The sequence below is a fragment of the Armigeres subalbatus genome, chromosome 3 (assembly GCF_024139115.2).
Source record: "Armigeres subalbatus isolate Guangzhou_Male chromosome 3, GZ_Asu_2, whole genome shotgun sequence".
Lineage (NCBI taxonomy): Eukaryota > Metazoa > Arthropoda > Insecta > Diptera > Culicidae > Armigeres > Armigeres subalbatus.
In genome coordinates this window covers 260,410,451-260,435,111 of record NC_085141.1, presented here as the reverse complement: position 1 = coordinate 260,435,111, position 24,661 = coordinate 260,410,451, and positions in this window count along the sequence as shown.

The following is a 24,661-nucleotide window of genomic DNA, read 5'->3' as shown; positions in this document are numbered from 1 at the left end:
AATGTTAACTGCTTGGAACGATTTGATTGCGATGACTTTTGCAGCTGTCGAGTGGTGTTTTGTGTTGTTCTTGTGTAGGATGTTGTTTTCCTTTGTGAGGAAGTACGGTGTTTGGTTGTTTTTACTGAGAAGAGTCTCCACGGGAAGTGTTGTTTAAAAATTGTACATTTTGAAGGTCAAGTTTCAATATTTCTCTTGAGGTTTGTGCCAAAAATTACGATTCTATGGAAAATGGAAAGTATGTTGGCATAAGGCACGTGCAACCTTAAACATGAGAACATAACCTATTCGACCATTTATTGAGATCTTCCTTGGTAAGACGCACTGCAATGTAGGTTCAATTCAAATGAAAAATAATGCCATTTTATCCAATGGCTCGTTTTCGCTCCGCCGAACAATCTTCTTTTTCTTTCTTATAACATTTTCTCAATTAATTGAAAGCATGAGTTTGTATCTTATGTGGTAAGTACAATGGATACACTATGCCCAGGGAGTCGAGAACGTTTCCCATCCGAAAACATCCTTGACCGGAGCCAGAATAAGACTCGCCTCATTGGCCCAATTTCATAGTCTTGCCATTTAGGATGATTTTACAGTCCCCAGGCGGAACATGTTTAGGGGATTTAGAGTGGGGGAAAATGATGACCTGGGTCTTTGCCGCATTGATATAGATCTTCCAGCTGGTAGGTTACTCTGTCAGGGCATCTAGGCCGCGTTGGAGAGACACGAGGATACAGCCCTGAGAAACGCCTGCGACGAAGTCATGCGCATCGAAACTCGCATCGCTGATTGAGACTTGGAATGTCCTCACCGATAGGTAATTGTTGATGATTTCCATCAGGTAACTGGGAAGATTGTAGCGAGCGATGAAGTTTGCACACCAGGCCATCATGCCATATATTGTCGAATGCCTCAAATACATGAGTGGTCCGTTCCTTACAACCAACTGACGCGAGTTACCAACGTCCTCATACGGAACAAGTTTGTCTTTAAAACCTCCGCCATGGCCTTACTCGATGTCTAGTAAGGCCATGGCGGAGGTTTTAAAGACAAATTTGTTCCGTCTGAGGACGTTGGTAACTCGGGTCAGTTGGTTGAAAAAAACGGACCACTCATGTATTTGAGTTAGAGATTCAGGATATGGTCGAGGCCTAAAGCCTTCATGTTTTCCTAAGATTTGATTTTTATTTAGTCTACATCTAAACAGATTATACTGAATCAACAATTTGACGCCACAATACACAGTTCCAGGCCGCATCACTCCATCCTCGAATACGCCCCACGCTCGCTAAGTCGTTTTGCACCTGGCCTGTCCATCTCGCTCGCTGCGCTCCACGCCGTCTCGTACCTGCCGGATCGGAAGCGAACACCATCTTTGCAGGGATGCTGTCCGGCATTCTTGCAACATGTCCTGCCCATCGTACTCTTCCGGCTTTAGCTCCCTTCTGGATACTGGGTTCGCCGTAGAGTTGGGCGAGCTCGTGGTTCATTCTTAGCCGCCACACACCGTCTTCTTGCACACCGCCAAAGATGGTCCTAAGCACCCGTCTCTCGAATACTCCGAGTGCTTGCAAGTCCTCCTCGAGTATTGTCCATGTTTCATGTCCGTAGAGGACAACCGGTCTTATTAGCGTCTTGTACATGGCACATTTGGTGCGGTGGCGAATCTTTTTTGACCGCAGTTTCTTCTGAAACCCGTAGTAGGCCCGACTTCCACAGATGATGCGCCTTCGTATTTCACGACTAACATTGTTATCAGCCGTTAGCAAGGATCCGAGGTAGACGAATTCCAGAATCTGTCTGCACTTTTCGTCAAACCAATCGTTCCGTCGACTTCGTCCCATATACCCGACGTTGTTGTCCGCTGCGTCGTTAATGGCTGCTTCCACTGTATTCCAGCAGTCCTCAAGAGGGGCCCCATTGAGCTCACCCTCTTCCGGCAACGCTGCCTCGAGATACTGCGCGTATGCAGTGGCGACATCAGGTTGCTTCAGTCGCTCTAGGTCGTACCGCGGCGGTCGTCGGTACCGAACATTGTTGATGACGGATAGTTTTGGGCGCAGTTTAACCATCACCAGATTCTAAGATTTGATACAGGCCACCAATTCACCTAATGAGATCTCCAACTCCTCCGGAAAGTCGTTAGAAATGAAATGGATGCTAATAGCATACTCGTTGACGGCTGTTTCGTGTGGACTGACGATGTTCTGTCCAAGATTAGTGAAGAGCTGACGAAATGACGACCTATTTCGGTAACCTCCTCTGCAGGAGTTATTAAGCGATCCTTGGAGCCAGTGTTGTCCAAAAGGATCGAAGGTATAATGGGCGGAGGGGTCTGGGAGAGCGCGGATCATATTGCAGAAATCACTATTTCTGAGGACCATCATTCTGACCTGGATGATTTTCGTCAAGCGATTGCAACGTGTTTTAAGGGTAGGCAGTCCAGTACGCTGGTACTGCCTTCGAGTGACATTTCGTAGACGGATCAAATCTTTGGTGAGCGTATCAATGGTTAGGCACATGTCAACCCGTAACGCTGGGTAGACACCTTTACGTGGTGTGTTACGTGGTAAGATCTACCACGGTTGATCCAACGAATACCTTCCTCATTATCCAACTCCGTGGTACTTATTCGGTTGTCGCTAAGTCTGTGGCCTCTCGTTAAGTAAGTACCACATCAACACTTCCTTCCTCTCCATAGTTGCGGTGAAGATGGGCGTGGTCAGGAGTAGTAATCCTTCAGTAGTTATTTCAAGGACCACTCCCTTTCTTGATATCTGATAGCATTCTAGATAGCGATCTCAAAAGTAAAACATTAGTATCACTGGTCTCCAATCTACGAATTACACCGTAACAATTCTAATGCTGCCGAGACGTAGGCACACGTTTCTTACAGGCCAGATAAAGCTCTTATTGAATGGCGTGGAGCTACTCGTCGATTTCTTCAGATGGCGCTGGTAGTCGATGCCAGCATGGTGCACGCATCTTTGGTACGGACCCAGTCGACCCGATGATAGTTTCATCGGGACTACCGATGCCTATCTACCGAGAAGCTCACTTCCGCCACCACCGGGCAATGATATGAGCTGAGCTCCTGGTAGACGACTGGCTGCGAGATGTGGTCGCTGTTTGTCATGTACAAGTCTACTGTCGAATGGATGCCGGACCGACTTAGACGAGTGGGGAATCCGGGTTTAGGATCGTGTAGTGGCCTTCCTCCATGTCGTTTCTCCAAATAGTCTAGTTTCGATTGCAGCGAGTGTTTCACCAAGCTTGATATTTGGTATCAAGTCGCCGGCAATGATATACTTGTGGGATATAGATATCTGTCCAATATGAATACCCTAATAATAGAGATGTTAGTGGTGCCATTGCATAAGTAGCATAACGACCACCCACCAAGCCACCCACCGCTAGGCAATATTCGCCTCTACGGTTTCGCCACCCAGCACACAGCATGCCATGATTCTGCCTCTTTCTTAAAACGACTACCGGCGCGAGCACACGCGTTTTCCCCGAATAGTCTCCCATCACTCCGACGTCAGTGGCCAACGGAAGACGGACCAGCCGAATTGCAGCGAGAATCGGAACCTCACATTGGCGATCCTACCAGGTAAATTCTAGAATTTGCATGTTCAGGACTCTCGAGAATACTATGCGGTCATACAAAAAAAAAATGAACGTATTGAAATGTGAATGAAAGTCGTGATAATATTTCATATTCTATCTAGAATGTGCTTACCATCGGTTTGTGACCTAAATTACCACATGGTGTTTTTTTCTGAAAGAACATCGGAAATGTTTTTTGATAAAATTGCATCGGTTGACACCTGAAGGACACCGAAATGACAAAATGACATCGGCTTGTGACTTGGCGTGTCACAAGGTGTTCTCAGAAAACACCGGAACAACTACAAAATAGATTTCGGAAATATGTTTGGCATCGGTTTGTGGCTTAAGTTGCTACAAGGTGTTCTGGAAGAACACCGAAAATGTTGTGGATAAGATAGCATCGGTTTGTGACTTGGAAAGTCACAAGGTGTTCTGAAAGAACATCGGAAATGTTTTTGATGAGATTGCATCGGTTTGTGGCTTGGAATGCCTGAAAGGACACCGGAATGACAAAAAAAAAATAGACATCGGCTTGTGACTTGGAGTGACACAAGGTGTTCTGAAAGAACACCGGAACAACTACATAGCTATTTAACGAAAAAAATATGGATTTCCGATCGAAAATACGTTTGGCATCGGATTGTGGCTCAAGTGGCTACAAGGTGTTCTGGAAGAACACCGGAAGTGTTGTGGATAAGATAGCATCGGTTTGTGACTTGGAAAGTCACGAAAGAACATCGGAAATGTTTTTGATGAATTGCATCGGTTTGTGGCTTGACATGGCACAAGGTGTTCTGAACGGACACCAGAGAAAATGTTGATAAGATGGCATCGGTTTGACTTGGAATGTCACATAACTATTTGAATTTATTAAAAAAAAAAAAAATCTTGGCATCGGTGTTATGGCTTGAATTGCTACAAGATGTTCTAGAACAACGAAACATTTGGATGGTTTTGACCAAATATTTCATTTTATATTAAGAACATTCTTGATGTCTGTTTGTTTGGGAGAACACTGGACAATTTATTATTGTGATTGATCATCGGTCCGGGGAAACGTTGATAATAACAGAATAACAGAATGATTGATCCATTGGTTTATCATTTGGAATAACATAATCAGTTCTTGAGAACCACTGGAAAAGTTATGTTTAATAGTGATGATAACACCGATACGTGAGTTGCAATATCACATGGTTTTCTGGTAAAACACTGGAACACCTACATTTTTTTTATAAACATAATTTTCGAAAAATATGCATTACATCGGTTACGGCTCAAATTGTCAAAAAAAAAAAAAATAATAATAAAAGTAATAAAAAAAAAAATATTGTAGACACCGGTTTAGGACTTGAAATGTCCAAAATGTTCTGTTGAAAAAAAAAGAAAAAGAAAAAAAAAAAAGAAAAAAAAAATTAGTGAATATTTTTGTCATCGGTTTGTGTTCTTAAATTATATAAAATATTAAATAATTTGGATGACATCAAATTCCTACTTTTGAATAACAGAATACCCACAAATCGTGGGCCACGATTCCGATGATATACATGTACCGAATTGATTAGAACTGCATGATAGTGACACTTTATTTCGAAAATGTGCTTATCGATCGAACTTTGTGTCTCTTGTTTTCAATAGGTTACATAACATGTCTAACTGTGGAAAATATGTACGGGCCCCACTGGCCGATGAAGATTTTAATAAAGGCGAAATAAGTGAAGATCAAAATGACATATGTTCGCTATACTCTGATGACTTTGAAGTGGCTGCCCACGAAACTGTGGAAACCGAAGACCAATCCTTGGTGGAACCCGGTACCATAAATGAAGAATGGGGTATCCTGAGAAACTCCCCCACAAAACGTACCTGTGAAGCGAATCCATCAACTAATAAAAATAATGAAAGCGATAAACATGATCTTGAAGACACTGTGCATTCGGAATTTGCGGAGCGTGCATCCAATGTACGGTGGGATCTTATTCCGAAGTTTCCCAAGGACATCCCATCCAATAAACTTGTCGACTATCGATCCAGGTTCTTATTCGCTCGCCCTGTAAAATCAACGAGCTTCGAACAAACCAAACTTGTTTTGGAGGAAATATTCGCTCGAGAAGGTTTTCCAAAAACCATTCGATCAGACAATGGACCGCCATTCAACGGGGATGAATACCAAGCATACTGCGCAAATCGAGGTATTGAAGCTATTTTCTCGACCCCCCTGTTCCCGCAGCAAAACGGGCTCGTCGAGAACTATATGAAGCTCGTCAATAAAGCAATGGCTTCGGCACTCAGCAACAGATTGTGTTTCAAGTCTGAGCTACAGGCTGCTGTCAATGCCCATAACGCTGCGGCACATTCGATTACAGGTGTCCCGCCCGAGGAAGTAATGCTGGGCCGTAAAATAAAGCGCAAGCTTCCTTTGTTGCGGCACGAAAAAGCAACACATGATGACGAACTTCTCAACCGCAGAGATAAAATTGAAAAGTTGAAAGCTAAAAAGCGTGAGGACTCTAGAAGAGGAGCACGAGTTTGCCGGGTAAACCCAGGCGACACGGTCATAATCGAACGCCTGACCCGGGTGAAAGGAGACAGCAGGTTCGACTCTCAGAGGTTCACTGTCATCAAACAGGACAACGGCAATCTTGTTCTCCAGAATGATCGTGGCCAAACTATAAAGCGTCATGTCACTCAGACCAAAAAGGTAGGTCCCTGGCGTCTATCCGACTCCAAAGCTGATGATGGTATCTCACTTACCCCGAAGCACAATGACCCTCATGTGCCTGGAACATCAACAAATGCACAGAGACACCGACCCAGCAGAATTAAATTTGTTCCTTCGTATATGAAAGACTACGTGCAATCAGTCGAGTGATGTTTTTTTTCTCTTATTTTTTCTTGTTCTCCTACCTCATGATTTTTTACCTAAAAAAACAGATTTGAAAATGGATTTTATTGTATATTCGAGAGCAGAACCGAATAATATGTATATTTTACCTTAAAATAGGAACGACGTAGCTGAACATTTAGTAGTCATTATTACAGCAAACATAACATTAAATAAATAAAATAAAGGTTTATATTACACATAAAACAACCCGAACAGAGTGAACGGTTTAACGTTTGTAAATAATTAACAATCAGAGGCACAGTATGAGTTCGATCAATCAATCATCATTACGTCAATGTGTGCGAGTATGAGTGAGAGAAAAACAAATACACGCTGTTTATGAAAACCCGATTTAGCGTCTTTAATGAATGGTGAAATATTTCACGCATGACTTTGCAAAATATCCAATTTTACAATCGAAAACAAGTTTTTTTTTGTTTTTGACGAACAGTTCGATGAATCATTTAAATTCAGCTAATTAACTTAAAAAAAAATAATTGGGGATCACAAAAAAAAAAAAAAAATAATGATTTCAATTTATTTTAGCAAAACACAAACAAAATCGAGGAAAAGTTACCATCTTTATACTAATCAGAAGATAATTATAGACATATACTTTTTTATAGTGGAAGGGGGATGTGGGATATAGATAACTGTCCAATATGAATACCCTAATAATAGAGATGTTAGTGGTGCCATTGCATAAGTAGCATAACGACCACCCACCAAGCCACCCACCGCTAGGCAATATTCGCCTCTACGGTTTCGCCACCCAGCACACAGCATGCCATGATTCTGCCTCTTTCTTAAAACGACTACCGGCGCGAGCACACGCGTTTTCCCCGAACAGTCTCCCATCACTCCGACGTCAGTGGCCAACGGAAGACGGACCAGCCGAATTGCAGCGAGAATCGGAACCTCACAATACTGACCTTGTCTCCGCATTAGCTTCACGATATACCTACTAAGGACGGTTGCCAGCTTTGGCATGAGTTTGGTAGTATGCTGCGAAGAGCGTGATTGTGCCGACCGCGATGACCTCGGTGACACTCAGCTGGAAGCTTGGCAGCAGGTGAGTTGATGTTGTAGAGAAAAGCGATGGTCACACCACCGAGTCTCATGTAGCGAAAGTCCAGTATGTTGACGTTAACCTCCGGTTAACGGAAATGCACCTTTCTTTGACGCCACGTCTGTTTCCTTCTTTTCAAGAAAATCCTTCAGCTCGGTGGTTTTGCTTTTGAGGTATGCAGAAGGAGGGATCGGGGGCCATTCGCTGGATGATGGAGCCAGTGGTGCTGGAGCTTGAATCAACGCAGCTCCTGCGGCCAGTAGCTTATGCAGTTGTAACGGTGGGAGGATTGGAATCGCTTGATGAGGGACCGGGATGGTCGGATTGTTCACCTCGTTGAGCGCAAGAACACGATTCCTGGTCCTGGTGGAAACCTTCTTCCGGATTTCCAAAAAATCCGCCTGTTTCGGACAGCCTTTGGTGGTAGCACGATGTTTTTGCCGCATTTGGCGCACTTGGGATCGGCCAACTCCATCATTTCACACTGGTCGGAAGCATGCAGATTGCCCCGGCTTCACGCGGCAATGCCGGGTGTCGTTCCCAAAATTGAAGCAGATTGTACATTGCATGACGTCGCGGTGCACTGACCCGTAACGATCTCCGTCGACGATAGAGAAGTTGATAACGCCGATCAGCTTCAGATCCTTAAATGTGCTCCAGTTGGACCAGATAAAAGTGGTTGCGACACTTTTTCGTCTTGTCGTGACGAGCGATTTTGTGCACCGCGGCTTGAGTCCACTGCTTTTCAGTTCCTCGATGAGCTCCTTCTCTTCCAGGTCATGAAGTCCTCTCAGCAAATCTTTAGCCGGCTTCATGAGGTGAGGTCATTAGTCATGAGTGAAAAACTCATATTTGTGTATCTCAAGGAACTCCATGACTGATCTGTTGTGCTCCGTGTTTGCGGGCGCCACCCTAACATTTTCACTGCACAACCGGGTTGCGATTGAAGAAATCGTGGTACATCGCCAGCAGCCAAAGACATGTGACTTCCGCTTGCCTAGCAGCATAATAATCTCCACAATTCCCATCAGCATACGAGAGGGACTCTCATTAGAATCCAAGAAGAATTTCCATCACAATCCGAGAAGAATTCTCATTGGAATCTCTAAAGAATCGTCGAAGAATTCCAACCGGAATCCAGAAGAATTCACTCTGGATTTCTGTGGGGGAACCCTTTATAGTCTATGGAGGATATGCTTCAGAATCTCTCGTACGGAGGATATGCTTCGAAATTCCTCCGGAGTCGTTCAAAGATTAGTTTCGGAACCATTCGAAGATTTGCTTCGGAATTCCTCGACGATTTGTTTCAGAAAACTTCGATGATTTGCTTCAGAATCCCTTGAATATTTAATTCAGAGTCTTTCGACGTTTTGCTTCGGGATCCGTCGACGATCAGAATCCCTCTGACGATTTATTTCGAAATTCCTCGACGAATTGCTATGGAATCATTTGGCGATTCGCTCCGGAATATATCGACGTTTTTTACCAATGTGTTTATTTATTAGGCTCAGCTGTTTCCTAAAAAAACTTTACGGAGCCGAGAGCTATTGATATCTATACACATAAAAAATAATTTGTCTGTCTGAACCTTGCAGACCCCGAAACTACTGAACCGATCGGCGTGAAAATTTGTATACAGAGGTTTATGGGGCCAGGGTGGTTTGAGACACCTCCCCCTTTAGTACAGGGGGCTCCCATACAAATGAAACATGAATTTCTTCATACTTCGGGAATTATTCAGAGAATAAATAAATTTTAGACGAAACGAAGTTCGTCGGATCTGCTAGTATAAATATAAAAATAACATTAATAATAAGATCTTCGGACACACTTCTTTTTCGGTTGTGTTGTTGAACCGGAGCCCAAAGCAGAGACAAAGCTTCCTTGATTGCGATTGCCACCTCCTCTAGCGTGGGGTCGTACACTAATTACGTAAGCATTTATGGGGGAAGGGGGGGGTCTGCCATTTTCTTACGTTCCATATAAATAAAAAATTATTTATATGGAAAAAATCTTACATGGGGGGAGGGGGGTTGAAAACCCCAGAAAAAAATGCTTACGTAATTAGTGTACGACCCCTAACATCATCTTTCTTCCTACGATTTTTTTCTCCGGGCGTGCATTTTCACGAACTTCCGACTGTCCTTGGTTTTCTGGTTTCAGATTTTCTCCCGGAACTTCGATGAAGTCTTCATCCGAGGTTTCCGACGACATGACATCTTTTTCGTTTCCAGAAACTACTCCAGCATATGTAGTACACTGTCCTTGTTTTCCTGCCTTCTTCCGTGATAGATAGGGACAAGCATCCCTCCGATGGCCTACTGCTTGACAAAGGAAGCATGTATCCTTAAGTCCGTCGTAGAAAATTCTTGCTTTCATGCCGGCTACTTCCATCGATGGAGGAATGCTATTTTCGATTTCCATAAATACACCATGGACCTCAGTGGACAGGTGATCTAGGCCCAATTCCGAGGGAAGCTTTTCACGGACATAATCCGCTAATACTACAAACACGATCAACTTTCCCAAACAATCCGAGCACCTGCGACAAGCTTTCGTCCGCAACCTCCGGTGGCAGATCGAATACTCGGACGTACCGCATATTTGTTCTTGCGATTTGCATCCGAACTTCAACCGACTTCCCACTCGAATAAACAAACATCCTCGGGTCCATGTTTTTCCTCATCGATTCCTCCATTGCATCGCGCGAAACAAATTTGATGTACAGCGAACGATCGTGTGCCGTTTTGTACGCCGTGTCCATCACTAATAAATCTGTATCGAGCTGCTTCAAAAGCAGGCGATTTCAGCCCATGATGACTAGGGGGACTAGCGACTGGGAAACGGAACTGGACTGTATTAACGAATACTTTATCTACCTCTTCAGCGACAGAGACACACCACCGTAGAATGTAAACGGCCAATAAACGAAGAGAAGCACAATTGCTTACTATTGTTAGATATAAAAAAAAAAAACAAATAATGCATAAAGCAAAACTATTTCGTCTGCAGCCGACGACGACAGCAACTAAACTGAAACCTATCGACGGTTTGCTTCGGAATTGCTCGAAGATTTAGTTCGGACTCCCTAGACGATTTACTTCGGAACCCCTCGACGAATTGTTTCAGAATCCTTCGAAGATTTGCTTCAACATCCCTGGAGGATTCCCTTCTAATTCGCCGGAGGATTCTTTACGGAGTCCCTGTAGGATTAATTCGGAGTCTCTCGACGATATGCTTTGGGATCGCTTGCTTCTACATTCTTGAAACATTGCCTACGTTAGAACTCCAAGATGATTTCTGACAGAATCTCTGGAACATTCCCGTTTGAACTCCTGGTACATTCCCGTCGGAGTTCCTGGAATACTCCCAGTCAGAATTCCTGGTGGATTTCATTCGGAATCTCTTGAAGATTTTCATTGGAATCCCTTGAACATTTCCGTCGGACTCCCTGAAACATTCCTGTCGTAATCTCAGGTGGATTGCCTTCAGAATTCCTGGAGATTCCCGTTGGAATCCATGGAATATTCTCGTCGGAACCACTAAAGGATTCTCATCGAAATTCATGGAATATTCCCGTCGGAGTCTTTGGAAAATAATGCATTTTTTAGTATTTGAGATTGATAGAATATTAATGAAATATACAAAAATATCCACTGCCTACCGGTGGGAACCTGACGGCGATTCATCTTATATTGTCCTATGAGTGTGCGGGACAAAGTTGAGAATTATTGTCTGTAACCTATTTTTTCCAGAGATTTTTTTTCTATTAATATTTTAAAGAGCTTTATTTACATAATGGATTTTTCCTCTGTCCGTCCCAGTCCAGTATACAGACAACATAAAGATGATTTTACTAGCTGTTATTCATACCCCATACAGTTCATCGTTCTCTGCAGACATTTATTGGAATTGTTGGCGTCAACCTAAATTCAACTGCATTTCTCCAGTTTATATGACGCATTGGCCATAAAACTCAATAATGTTCTCCCTATTGCTAACCCACACGGCTCTTGACAAGAAAAAATATTTTCACACGTTGGTTGCTTCATTCCAGAGGAAAAAATACACACATTCTGATTCTTTGTTCGTCGAAACCATGCACGAGACAATTGAGCACTTCTGGATCGTTTCTTCATAAAGACACTCGTCGTCGTCGTGTCGCTCTCCCATTCAATCGAGGAGCTACGAAAGTAGGTACTTGCGCTACAACACGCCGGAGTAATTGCAACAATTTTGATTGGATTCCATTTCCCACCGCATAACGATTCCCGTATCCGCTGGGAACGCCACCTGGCGAGTACCATGAATATTGATTTATCGCAGTCAATCAAAGAAATTGTGTTCTGCTGGGTGGATGACGGTGGTACCGATCGATCTTGGCAACAGTCGCTGCCAAGCGGCCGGGGTCTGGCCCGGTGGAAACACATTTCGTAAGCTGCAAATTTTCTTCCGAAGGCATCAACACTTCTCAGCAGGGAGACACTTTCGAGAGGGCTGCCGATTGTTGCCACGGAAACTCACCTTGGCAACACCACGTTCTCGTTGGCCGTTGCTCGGAATGCCTCTTTTGCCGCGTGGGGTGATTGAGTAAGACTGCCGCCAATTTACTGCCTTTGATGTTATTGTAGCGAGGCGAAATACTTTATTGCAAACTTTGAATAACCGGCAGAAAGTTCAGCGTGCTTGTTGAGTCCTCTGATGGAAGAAGTTTGTCCTCCGAAGCGGTTACGTAATATGGCGAGCGGATTTGCCCTTACTTTCCCGTTGGCTGCTTTAACGCCGAGACGGAGAAGCGAATTTTTTCAAGGAATAAGAGTAGAAGAATGTATTTCCCACTTCATATTTTATGACGTTTTCATCTTCCATTGCAGCTTACCTTATCGTTCACTTGCGCACTAGTTTTGCAGTTTTAAATTTACTGTTCCCGTTCATAAAATGTATGGCTCGCATTTGGGAAATTGAATAGCAATAACGATGATTCACAATATCTAATATCTATGACACTATTTTCCAAAAATGATTTATTCTTTTTATTCAGTATATTTTGTTATTTGATAACCAATATCATAGATTGAAGACAAAATCTCCGTTTTAAAATTCAAGTACAAAATCTCTCTTTTGAAGGAAAAAACATAGAATGTAATGTACCTACTTGAAATTCATAAAGTAAAAATGTTCGCTTTCCAGAATTTTCATACTTGTGATCAAACGAAAGTTGAAACAAATTTGTTATAGGTTGTTCTGATTACGAATGTATTCAGAATCCATCCAAGATCATTATCACTTAAAAGTCTGATTCTAGTGTGGCTTCGACAGGAAGCAGTCTGAGCAAATATTGATTACTAGTCGACCCGGCAGACGTTGTCCTGCATAGTAGGCGAAAATGCGCGTTGTGAACTGCCCATGCCAGATTTCCATACGAATCCTAATTTTAGTTTTTCACGATTTGCTTAACCCTTCGCGTGATTTTCGCATGAGGAAATATCATATAAACCCGTCGGAAACGGTAACGAACATATCTGCTGAAGAAATGAAGAAAATCCATCCAATCGTTTTCGAGTTATGCGGATACGAACACAGACCATTTCATTTTTATATATATAGATAACAAAGATGGATAAAGTCTCACTAATTGAAACAGAAAACATATCGAAGCTGTCCGACTGCATTCAATCAGCGGTTGCCAGTTCGAGGTAAACACATTTGCTCCTACCAATATGAGCTCCCTACGATGATTATAACCCAACGGTTCCAGACAGAGTGTTGTATAATAATGGTTTTGGATTAACATTGAGCTGAAGCCCGAACGCATTTTGGGCGGATAAAACGGGTGCACTGGGCAGCAGTCGTGGATTGAGGATTGATTAAATGACCAGAATAGTAAACTCTCGCCGGATAGTGGATCAAGGGAAGCGACCAACAGACGAAAATGGTGAGCAAAGACGGCGGCGTCAGTATGGGTATGTGTTTGTTAACATTCAATAAGTAAATTGCAAGATAAACAAGCAACTAACCACTGCACTGGAAAGTGCTGCATTAGGGGAAAGTTGTCAACAGTGAATTCACTTAAATGTATTTTATTATACATATTATACATATTATACGGTGTTAAATAACATATAGGAAGACGAATAATGTGTATAGTATAAGCCCATCACTTGGTGAAACAATTGATAAAACTGATGAAAAAACCTGTACTAAATTTATGCAAAGCAAGATTTCAAGTAAGAAGAACCTTTTAATTTAAGCTAGGGCTCGAGAAAGAATTTTTAAACAATGTATTTACCAATTTGTCACAATTCAATAATGAGAGACCTCGTGCTTAATTGAAGATTAGAGCAAGTCGAGTTTTTGGAGAAAAACATTCGGAATACAAAATAAACCGATCTTAAACTAGCAACAAACAATTTCAACTCATCTTAATTCAATTTGTTACTGCGTCCACCCTCGTGGCCTCAGACGAGTACTCAATCTACAAGGAACGCCTCAGATTAGCCATATTGTATTATAATTATTTTTGTATTATAATAATTTGCTACTGTGTCCGCCCTCATAGACACAAGCGAGCGTTCAACCGACTTCTCACACCATCAACATATAGACTGTGAAGGTAATATCGAATATTCTTTTTTTAAACCCTTTACAACCCAAAAAAAATGTTTTTTGTGGTCTTGAGTTGAGTGCCCAAATGTTGTGCACTTCCCTCTACAATCAGTGCGATAACCAGTGGATTAGAAGACGCCCGAACACAAACGAAACGGTATGGGATGCAGCAGATTTTGGCTCGCTTTCCGCCGTCTGCCTGGACGACGGAACGCTGGGAAAATGTTTGATTTGTGCATGATCAATGAGATGGAAGCGACTGATTGTCTTGGGTCTAATGTTTGGTGAATGCATCTTCCGCGTCTTCTCCCCTGTTTGGCTGACGTTGAGTAAATACTGAAAATGGAAATGTTTGCCCACACTTCCATTACGGACGGATGTTGCTTGAGTAATGAGCATGGATAGTTTAATTAGATTAAGTGATGCCGATCGATGGTAATGTATGTATCGAAGGTTTATTATTGGTGGGGATTTGCACTTCAGACATCGTCGTGACTACAATGTTGAAGTAATAGTTGCAGATCTATTTGCCGTTTATCTAATCCCGTTAAGACAAATGTTTATAATTTTGTTTGTACAGAAGAATCATTGATTCTGAAGTCAACTTTTGCTTGCCACGTTGGCCGATTTTTCTGAAATGTTTTCCTGTTTTGTCCAGAGTATCAGGGCATCAATTAGCACCGAATAAGAGGGCTGCCCATCAAAAAATTTGAAAAAAGGTTTTTTTGAGCCATCTTACTCCACTCCACATAGATAGATAGTCTGCTAAGTATTCCAAATATGTTTCATTTCCTTTGCATAAGGATTTCTGGCAAGAGATACATTTCAAGAAAACAGCTTGCTCCTTCCATTATTAAGAAATCTGAATTTCGTTATGTCATTAATAAATGGCGTTCTGATCCTTCAAAGATCCACCGAATTAGTAAAGATTTTGCTAGAAACTTTTGAATTTGAAATCGCACTCTACAGAGCTAAACTCCCGAACCTAGAATACAGGAAAAGCGATAACTAACCACCGGAAAACGGTACATAGGATTATCCAGGATTGCAGCATACTTCCACAGAGATGTAGAAGTGCATATCCAATCAGCCCGGATTTCAAGGATTCTTCCCCATCAACCAAATACTCTGTCATGAGGGTTTTTAGGTATTAAGTTTTTAATCTACCAGTTTCTTATTGTATTAACTAGAAAATTCTATCTCTTTAATGCAAACTTAAAATTTTAGTTTTAGGTTGAAAACAATTGGCGAGACCCTTACTGGCCGACTGGGAGTTCAAGTTCACGTCTAGGCTTCCATTTCAATAAGCTGTATGTGTGAAAATAGGAATATTTGAGGTGTTATTAATCCTTGCCACTATTGCATTGCTAAAGAGAACAGCACACGAATAGCAAACTTTTACTTACTTTTTTTTGGATCGCCTGATTCTCCGCTTTATTGTTTATGACACGACATATTTTTGTTGATTGCGACTGGCAGAATGGATATTTTGGCATTGGCATTTTGGCTTTCTCTGTCTAGCCCGACGTTTCGGTTCCGTGTATTAGACTTTTTTCAAGGAGTAACTAGAAATATAAAACGTTTTATTACATGGATACACTAACTTGAACATTTGCTTAAACATACGCTGTCGGCCGACTCTTGGTACATGCAGAATGAATGTCTTGATTGGGTAGTTGGAGCTGTTTGTAGATGCATTGAAAATGTGATATTACATTATTGATGAGACAATATTCACTGCACATTGACACAACGTATACACAACTTGGTCCAATAACCAAATGAGTTCTTTGCAGCGTTATTTGATATGGAATTTTTTTTTGAGCTTTTACATTCCACTAAAAGCTTTACTTGTCATAAGATGAGTTAGTACAATTCCATTTAATTCCACCACTTAATTGTACCTTTGACAGATACGTATGTTGACCTCAACAGTAAGGCCTTCATCAGTGTCACGTACTCAGTGCGTCGACTTGGCCAAGTCGAGTCAAGTACGAGACACTGAAAAGGTTGATATACGTATCTGTAACAGCGATGGAATTAAATGGAATTTTACAAACTTATACTGCCGGAGATGGAACTCGAATATACAATTTTGTTTGTCGACATGAATCAAAACTATTCCAATACCGTTTGTGCTTAGTGGAAGCCCTAGAGCAAATCAAACGCTTAACTCAGCACTTAGATATTGGAATAGCTGACTCAGGACCAATAAAGTCTTGTGATACTTCAGTGCGAACTACTCATCAGCCAATTCGTTTCCAGCTGTTAAAGAATGGCCAGGTGCCCATATACGTTGCGTTGTAACGGAGTATTTCGTAAATTGCATACTAATAGCTGTAATGTTTGTTCTTTAACATTCTTACTCCAACTGCTTATAGATTACTATTTGGGATTTATTAGCAACCCAATTAAAGGTTCAAAATGATGGAGCATGAAAGCTACCATTACTGGCCACGCCCTTCTTTTCGGATACTAGGGAAAGGAAGGAAATGATGATATGACATTTTTCGGAGGTGAACTAGCCTTGGGCTAAAAACCTCTTTAATAAAGATTATAATAATAATAATAATGATATGACATCTACTTAACGAGAGGCCAGCGACTCACCGACGCCCTCATAGATATCAAGTAGTTGGATGGTTGGTAGGGTATATAGGGTACAGTGACCTGCATAAAAAGCCCACTTGCCGTTTTTCATACAAAATGGTCAACTTTGGAGATCTAGATCTCGATTGCGTGTGAACCAATTTTGCTGAAAATTTGACCAGAGCTCAGATCAAACTTGAATTTTGCCACACCTGAATTTCGACCATATTGATTCATAGGGAACATAAGCTGCGAGGCGGCTCTGTCCCAGTGTAGGGATGTAATGCCAATAAGAAGAAGAAGATGAATTGATTTACACATATTTTGCAAGTTCGATTTTGAAAGCACTTTACCAGAAGGTCGTGCGGATGGAACAAAACGGGGGAAGGTTGATCCATGTGAAGACTGCGCTGAAGACTACTTACATCCATCAAACTTTTTAATACATCACAAAGGAAAGTTTTAGTTACATTGAAAATAGCATAAAATAAGCTCACCGGATAATAAATGCTGCTTCACGCATCCAGTTCAAATTTTGCTGATCTCAGGGTCCTAATGAATAAGGATGTTCGAGTTGCTTAAACTGGAAAATCATACTCCGGAAACAGTTGTCCCTCTCGGCGAAAAATTGGATAATTATTAAAATTGGCGTTAGTGAACCGGTCAACTCTGAGCAGAACTTGTTTTGCAGAATCACACGTTTTATGTTGAAATAAATAGAAAGAAGATTTGCTTGACGGCTAAGACCTGAGTTGATTGAATCTCCTATTACGGAATAAACTCTCTTGTTATTAGCCTTTGGCTTTGCCAATCAAGACTTTTGGACGGCACACCCTCGATTATGACCCGGCACAAACATCACGTTCGCTCCCTCGCAAGGAAATCTAACTCGTGATCCAACATTTAAAAATCCATGATCCAGGACGAAACATTCGCGCACTCCGCGGAAGTGATCTACATATATGATAAGACCTGAAATCTTTAAAGAAAAAATCCCGGTGGTGAACACCAGTCAAATAAGAAAATACGAGGGCAGAAAAAATCGAGGATAAAATGCTGTTATTGTAGGGTGCTGTCAATACGATACACCGCGCGGCTGTTGAAATGTTTCCAAAAGCGCATTTGCACAAGATTCCACGCGGCGTTTCACATTCGAAAGGAACAACCGCACCTTAGGAAACGCCGCAATGTTATCTCCCCATAAGGGCCGATGTCCACGTAGCGGTTTTGAACTTGCGTCCACGCATTTGCGGTAGAAAGTACCCAACATCAAATAGAATCATGTACACGCGCTTGCGTTAACGCGGCGTCGACACGCGTCTCATTTGCGGCGAGAGCTTCCGCAAAGTCACCGTAATTCCCCACAGGAAGGCAGCGTGCACGCGAGTATTTATTGACATTTCTTCATTCTTTTAACGTAGGACTACGTCTGTGTTTTCTGTATTGGGGTACACTTTACAATTGGGTTGTTTAGGGGTATACATGTTTTTACATATTCTGAATCTGCATACAAAACTGAGCCTAACCTCAATTTTTCAGAATTTTTGGAGCCCCGGAACAATTTTTAATTTGCATTTTAAATTTATATGGGACTAAAAATTTGTTCTTATGCTGCATGGGCCAACTGTCATTCTATGAATGTTAGTGTCATTCTATCGATTAAAATGGCTTATTGTTTGCTATACAAAAATGAAAATAAAAGGTTTACAAGCAAAATAAAAATATGTTGGAGATCAGAAAAGCATGCTCTTTATGTTAAACTATAAAAAACCTCATATTTTTCTCTGCTCAACAACCCAATTGCGAAAATCGGGGACCGTCACGAAAATATGATAGACTTTAAACTTTAATATCTAAGCCGTTTCTTGATGCATTTTCAATTTTTTTGGACCATTCGATCAAGGATGAGTCAACGCTTCTTTGTATTTATATGAAAATACTGAATTTTAACTATTTATTATCGAAAATTGATGAAAAGTTTAGAAATAGGTCAACCAACCAATCACGTACATGCATCACTAGCACAGACATCAAAAATCAATCACTTGCGGGTTTGGATCTAATCCTCAGTTTGAACAAGATTTTACGCAGAGCAGACGCATCAAAGCGATCGCAGCGGAGCGGACACAGCATCACGGAAGCGCTAATGACATTTTCAAAGGAAATCCATCGCATTGGTGGTGGTGCTCGATGTGTTGCTGCAGATCATGCAACCTCAACGAACCAGAATTTCATATGAAGAAAAGGTTGACCATAAAAATAGCACTGTGGCGATCCCGCTCCGCCAGTGCCGATGTTGAAAATTTATTACAAATTGTGGTGTCAGTTAGTTGGAAAGGAACATTGGGAAAAGAAATTTGGTTCTTCACAGGACCAACATTTTACGAAAAGAAAGAGTTAATTGCGAAAATGGACTGTTCCGGTGGCATCGGGTTTGGCGTGGTAGTTTGGTTGCTGTTAGTGATTCCATCCATTCAATATCACTACATCATCTCCCTCCGACGCGCTATCAAATTCGCTATTTACGATTGAGTTTTGCACTTTGAAGAAAGTTTATTTCGGATAGTCGGATCAACTACTTTTGCATAAAATCAATGAAGACGCCACCTCAGTGGAAACTTTCCACTGCAACCACCCATCGGTGAACGTCGCTCGGACAGACAGATGGCAAGAGATAATATTTGGTAATATGAAGAAACTTCGTCTTGAGTGAAATTTCTGCTGTTATTCCTCGTAACAATACTTACATGTGTACATCTCATAACCAAATTCAGAATCGAGAAAATTTCATAGGGTTCTTAGAATTTGTCATTCTCCGAACTTGTCTGCGAAATTCCGATCGAAATGGCTCGCGCGCGCCAAAAAGCAGCCTTCTTATATCTAATGAAGTAATTCCATTATCCCCACCCCTTCATTAATCGTTATGAGTGCACATTATATTTACACCCATATCAGATCACAAAGGGGCGGGGCTAACGGTCTTAATTTATCAAATACCAGAAAGCTGCTGTTCGGCGCGCGCGAGCCATTTTGATCGGAATTCCACAGAGAGCGGTTCGACATTCAATGCAGCGGAGCGGACACAGCAGCACTGAGTGGGTGGCAATGCTGAAAATTTATTTCAACTTTTGGAGGCTTAGCGAAAAATCATCAAGTGGCGGTCGGACAGTTGCAACGCAAGGTGTCGACAAGTGATTGGATGCAGTTAGTTATTGGAAAGGCGCATTGGGAAAAGAAAATTGGTTTTTCTCAGGACCAACATTTTATGAAAAGAAAGAGTTAATTGCGAAAATGGACTGTTTCGGTGGCATCGGGTTTGGCATGGTAGCTTGGTTGCTGTTAGTGATCCCATCCATTCAAATTCATTGCATCATTTCCCTCCGACGCGATATAAAATTCGCTATTTACGATTGAGTTTTGCACTTAGAAGAAAGTTTATTTCGGATAGTCGGATCAGCCTTCTTTTGTATAAAATGGTGGCTTTTGTTATAAAATCAATGAAGACGCCACCTCAGTGGAAACTTTACACAGCAATCACCCATCGGTGAACGTCGCTCGGACAGACAGATGCCGAAGGCTGATGTTTTGCAATATGAAGAAACTCTGAAGAAACTGTTGTCGTTCCTCGCAACAATACGCATCTAAGATAAACTACATTTCATAACCAAATTCAAAATCGAGAAAATTTCATAGGATTCTTAGAATTTGTCATTCTTCGAACGGTCCGTTGTCTGCGGAATCCCGATCGAAATGGCTCGCGCGCGCCGAAAAGCAGCTTTCTTATATCTAATGAAGTAATTCCATTAGCCCCGCCCCTTCATTAATCGTTGAGTGCACATTATATTTACACCCATATCAGATCACAAAGGGGCGCGGCTAACGAGCTTAATTTATTAAATGCAAAAAAGCTGCTTTCCGGCACGCGTGAGCCAAGGGTGGGCCTGGTCAACTGGAACGCTTGCTCGCTAAAGAGCAAAACAATCGAGCTGAAGGATTTCCTTGAGGAGAAGGAAATAGACGTGGCGTTCATCACCGAAACGCACCTAAAACCGGAGGTGAACATCAACATCCCGGACTTCCGCATCGTGCGACTCGACCGGCCGACCAGGGGAGGTGGTGTGGCCATCGCTCTTCGCTACAACATCAACTGTCGTCTGCTTCCAAGCTTCCAGCTCAGTGTCATCGAGGCCATCGGTGTCGAAATCACCACTTCGGTCGGCACAATCGCGCTCATCGCGGCGTACTGTCCAACGCAAGCCAAAGCCGGCGATGGATCATCGGCTGCCCTTCGGGGGACATCGTCAAGCTGACGCGGAGGCAAGGCCAGTATATCATTGCCGGCGACTTGAATGCCAAACATCAAGCCTGGGGCAACAGTCGCGGCAATCGAAACGGCACCATCTGGAGCAACGACATGGAGGAAGGCCACTACACGATCCTGAGCCCGGATTCCCCCACTCGGCTGAGTCGGTCCGGTGCCCACGCAACGCTCGACCTCTACGTAACAAACCTGAGTGACCACGTCTCGCAGCCGGTTGTATACCAGGAGCTCAGTTCGGATCACTATCCGGTGGTGGCGGAACTGGGCTCCTCGGTCAATCGGCACCAGCAGTTACGGCGGAACTACCACCGAGTGAACTGGCAGCGGTTCCAGCAGTGCGTCGATAACACCGTCGACTACGAGGTGCGTCCGGAGACGCCGGAAAGTATCGACCGCCAGCTGTGCGCTATCGAGGAGGCGATCACGGTGGCCCGAGAGCAACACGTACCGACGGCTCGGCAGGTAAGCAACTCCTTAAACATCGATACACTCACCAAAGATTTGATTCGATTGCGGAATGTCACTCGCAGGCAGTTTCAGCGTACTGGACTGCCTGAGCTTAAGGCACGCTGCAATCGAATCACAAAATTATCAAGGCCAGAATGGTGGACCTCAAAATAACGACTTCTCGAATAAGATCCGCACTCTCCCAGATTATGCTAAGCCGTTCTGGAAAATGACCAAAATTCTAAAATCCAAGCCTCGGCCCATTCCACCTTTGATCCCACTAGACAATAATGGCTCTAAGGATCGCTTGATAACTCCTGCAGAGAAGGTCGCTGAAATAGGTCGTCACTTCGTCAGCTCACACAATCTTGGACAGAACATCGTCAGTCCACACGAAGCAGCCGTCAACGAGCATGCTAACAACATCCATTTGATTCCCAACGACTTCTCGGAGGAGTTGGAGATCTCAGCTGACGAATTGACGGCCTATATCAAATCGTCGAAGAACATGAAGGCCCCAGGCTTCGACAGCATCCTGAATCTCGAGCTCAAACACATGAGTGCTCCGTTCTTTGAGCACCTCTCGCTGATCTTTTAATCAGTGTCTCCGGCTTAGGTACTTCCCATCGTCCTGGAAGTCAGCGAAAGTCATCCCCATCCGGAAGCCTGGAAGGATCCTTCCTCCCCAAAAGTTATCGACCCATCAGCCTTCTCTCAGGGTTATCCAAGCTATTCGAAAAGCTATTCATCATCGGTTACTTGAGTCTGCCGAAAATCTCAACATCTTGCTCGAGGAACAGTTTGGTTTCCGACGCGGTCGGTCAACTGTACACCAACTGACCTGAGTTACCAACGTCCTCAGACGGAACAAGTTTGTCTCGAAAACATCCGCCATGGCCTTACTCGATGTCGAGAAGGCATTTGACAATGTATGGCATGATGGCCTGGTGTACAAACTACAACGCTACAATCTTCCCAGCTACCTGGTGAAAATCATCAACAATTACCTGTCGGCAAGGACATTCCGGGTCTCAATCAGCGGAGCGAGTTCCAATGCGCACAACATCGTCGCAGGCGTTCCCCAGGGCAGTATCCTCGGGCCCTTGCTTTTCAATCTGTTCACCTCCGACATGCCAGAACCTCCAGAAGGCGGCATTCTGTCTCTGTTCGCAGATGACACATCCATCGTCTACAACGGTAGAGTGATCAGAGCGCTAGTGGCAAAACTCCAACGAGGCCTGGATGCCCTGACAGAGTACCTCACCAGCTGGAAGATCTGTATCAACGCGGCGAAGACCCAGGTCATCATTTTCCCCTACTCCAAATCCCCTAAACTTGTTCCGCCTGGGGACTGTAAAATCATCCTCAATGGCACGACCGTGGAATGGGCCAATGACCTGGCTTGACCCTCGACAGCAAGCTTATTTTCAGGCAACAGGTTGACAAAACGGTGACAAAGTGTAACGTCTTGTTGAAACTACTGTACCCTTTGATCAACCGCCGGTCGTCATTGTCCCTGAAAAATAAGCTTGCTGTCTACAAGCAAATCATCCTCCCTGTAATCGAATATGGCATGCCGGTCTGGGAGAGCTGCGCTAAAACCCACCACCTCAAACTTCAACGGGTCCAAAACAAATTCCTGAGGATGATCCTCAACACCCCTCCCAGGACAAGAACATCCGAGGTCCACCGTCTGGCCGGAATAAAAACCTTACATGAACGCTTTGGTGAGTGTAAAGAAAAGTTTAGGGTCCGTTGCTTGCATTCGGATCAGGATCGAATTTGGGCGCGCTAGTTCCAATCTAGGTTATCAAATTTCTTATTGTAAATATTAGTGTACATAGTAGTTAGGCTATCAAATTTAAAAACACACCAGCGCCTCCTAAAGGCCGTCATGATATATCATATTAACACTTAAATAACAATGTAAACATAAAAATTTAAAATTGAAGTTGGAGGGCCAAGCCGGCCGAGCACTGTACATGTAAAAAATAATTGTAGAACAGAAAATGAAACAATAAAGAAGAATTTTACTACTACTACGCGTGAGCCATTTTGATCGGGATTCCACAGAGAGCGGTTCGACATTCGATGCAGCGGAGCGGACACAGCAGCACTGAGTGGGTGGCAATGCTGAAAATTTATTTCAACTTTTGGAGGCTTAACGAAAAATCATCGAGTGGCGGTCGGACAGTTGCAACGCAAGGTGTCGACAAGCGATTGGATGCAGTTAGTTATTGGGCAGAAGGCGTATTGGGAAAAGAAAATTGGTTCTTCTCAGGACCAGCATTTTATGGCAAGAAAGAGTTAATTGCGAAAATGGACTGTTTCGGTGGCATCGGGTTTGGCTTGGTACCTTGGTTGCTGTTAGTGATTCCATCCATTCACATTTACTGCATCATCTCCCTCCGACGCGCTATCAAATTCGCTATTTACGATTGAGTTTTGTACTTGAAAGAAAGTTTATTTCGGATAGTCGGATCAACCTTCTTTTGTATAAAATCAATGAAGACGCCACCTCTGTGGAAACTATCTACAGCACCCACCCATCAGTGAACGTCGCTCGGACAGACAGATGCCAAGAGATAATGTTTGGTAATATGTAGAAATTTCGTCTTGAGTCAAATTTATATTGTTACTCTTCACAACAATACGCATCTTAGATAACTAACAGCTCATAACCAAATTCAGAATCTTGCGATAAAATTTCATAAGATTCTTAGAATTTGTCATTCTCCGAAAGGTCCGTTGTCTGCTGCGAAATTCCGATCAAAATGGCTCGCGCGCTTCAAAAAGCAGCTTTCTTATATCTAATGAAGTAATTCCATTAGCCTAGTCCCTTCATTGTCGTTATGAGTGCACATTTTATTAACACCATTATTAGATCACAAAGGGGCGGGACTAACGGGCCTAATTTAATTAAATACAAGAAAGCTGTTATTCGGCGCGTGCGAGCCGTTTTGATCGGGCTTCAGTTCGACATTCGATGCAGCGTAGCGGACACAGCAGCACGAAGGCGGTCGGACAATTTCAACGCAAGGTGCTGTCAAGCGTTTGGATGCAGTTACTTATTGAAAAAATGCGTCTTTTCAATAAGTAACTTAATAAGTAAGGGAAAAGAAAATTGGTT